Source organism: Pieris napi, chromosome 17, assembly GCF_905475465.1.
Source record: "Pieris napi chromosome 17, ilPieNapi1.2, whole genome shotgun sequence".
Lineage (NCBI taxonomy): Eukaryota > Metazoa > Arthropoda > Insecta > Lepidoptera > Pieridae > Pieris > Pieris napi.
The window spans coordinates 11,313,199-11,315,628 of record NC_062250.1 but is presented as its reverse complement, the minus strand read 5'-3'; positions in this window follow the sequence as shown (position 1 = coordinate 11,315,628).

Below are 2,430 nucleotides of genomic sequence, written 5' to 3'. Positions count from 1 at the left end.
AGTGGCTTCAGTGACTCTCATCCTTGAGGTCGTAGGTTCGGTCTCCGGCTTTGCACCAATGGACTTTCTGTTTGCGTATTAAATATTCGCTCCAATGGTGAAATGACATCGTGAGGAAACCGGCTTGCCTTAGACCTAAAAAGTCGACGGCGTGTGTCAAGCACTACAGGCTAATCACGTACTTGTCTATTAGATTGACACATGGTCATGAAATTGATACAGAAAACTGAAGCCCCACTTGTTTTTATGCGATTATTAGGTATTTTTATTGATATAAGATTTACATAAATCCCTTTATGTAATTCCCTCCTTTTAATAATATATTTTAGTTATTATATTTTAAGGTTAGTTATTGTTTTTGTTGTTCTTTTTTCTGAAAGATGTGTAAAGTTTTGGACGTGAAAACGTCTTATAATTCGATGGAGCCGGCTGCACGCACGAAAAAACATGACTCATGCGGCGTTACCTCTTAATGCAACGTCCTCACAATCGAGTAGCCCGATATATTGCAGCACACACAAAGAGACTCTTTTTATAGAAGAAGTCGCATGGGTCCGGCAAGCATCCGCAAATATACACTGTAAAAACATATGTAGGAATGAAGAAAATAATATTTATTACACAGCAAGGTTTCTAAAAATATTAATATCGTATCTTAATGTAGAATTAACCCTTACAATAATTATACGGAAAATTAAATCTCAAAGTTTATAAATGAAATAACAAAAGTGAAATGGCAAATAATGAGACGGCACTCGAATGAACACTGATTTTGGGAAAATTCAAGAAAATCTAATTATTTCACTTCGTTGCAGTTAAATGCAAATAATTTGGGACGGCTATGAAATTTGATTTTGTCAAAACACTCGCTGTGTCTAATTTAAATTGCTGTTTATTTAAATACTTTTAAATTTTCTTTAGGCGTCGGCTCTTTCTTGTCCTATATCGATCATGTGAAGCATTGAGAATGAGTATGAGAATAGTACTCGCCATTACGTTATATCCTAAACCACGCACTTAATTTCTTAATTATGAAATTTGTATTTATAAAAATAAATACATTTATTAGTTACACTACACACACATCATGCATAGCAGATTTCTTGCCTAGTCAACTTCTCGTGTTGTGGCTACAACTGAGCGTCGCCAGAATTGTTTAGGATTTCCTCTGAGCGTCGTGGTCAGCAAGGAAGCATCTGGAGAGGACTATATGTTTCCTCCGGTTTCTGTGCAGCAACTCTTTTATGATAGGGTACAGTTTTGAGGACGATGAGTCTTTCACTTTATCGGTCCATCTGGTTGGTGAACGGAAACGTGATCTTTTGCCTTCTGTGTTACCAACCATGATCAGTTTCACCAAGTTCTCATCGCCCCTGCTCAGGATGGCCACGTTTTTCCTTGTGGAGTCGGAGTTCATGATAATTTTTCAATCTAATAGCCAAGTAGATTAGCCTCCTGTGATTGACACAGGCCGTCGACTACTTAGGTCGAATGAAGGTTCGAACGAATATTAAATGCGCATATAGACAGATATAATATAAATAAATGGACGAATAAAGTGACGGAATGGCTTCCACGCTATGACAAAAGAAAACGGGTAAGACAAACAAAAAGTAAAAGATGGGAAGATGATGAGCGAAGAGCAGCTGGCCCTATGTGGCTAAGTAAAGCTGGAAACAGAGAAGAGTGGAAGCCCTTAGAGAAGGCCTATGTCCAAGGACAAGCTGTATAACAGAAATTAACCGGCTTGCCGATTAATTATTAGTATTTATTTTTTGTGTAAATATTTTAGTATTTCACATTTTTATGTACTAGTATAAGTAATTACAGCAATAAAGGCTTTTATTATTTATGATTATTATTATAGATAGATAGTCCATTAGGGCACAGCCGGGGTTGGTACCTATGACCTCAGGGATAAGAGTCGTGTGCTGAAGCCACTACACATTGTTACATTACTACTTTGTTTTTCTCATAAATTGTTATGTTTCAAAGCGGATTTTTGTGCCTAATTATAAAACCTTTTTAAATTTATCTGCTATTACGTTACATAGATTAACCTGTTTCAGGATTTTAGGTCATTGACAGTGGCTTGGCATTTGTAAGGATTGATCCATGGTCTCATTTAGATCGTTGATTGAAGGTAAACCGTAAAACTGTTGTTCTTGGTCAAATGGCAGGAATTTTAACTGATTACAAAAAAACAAAGTAAGAAGTTCGGATGTTATATTTGAGTTTCTCTCTAGACATACAAGCACGTGAGAAAATTTGCATAAACTTACTAAATCATCCTTTTTCATATAGATTCCAACTATAGTCCAGTACAGGATCAGTCCAAGTTTTAAGAAAATTGGTAACTTTTAAGGTATTAAGAGCCACGCAGGTTTTAGGAATTGTTAAATAAAAAAATATATATTAGACATTTATTAA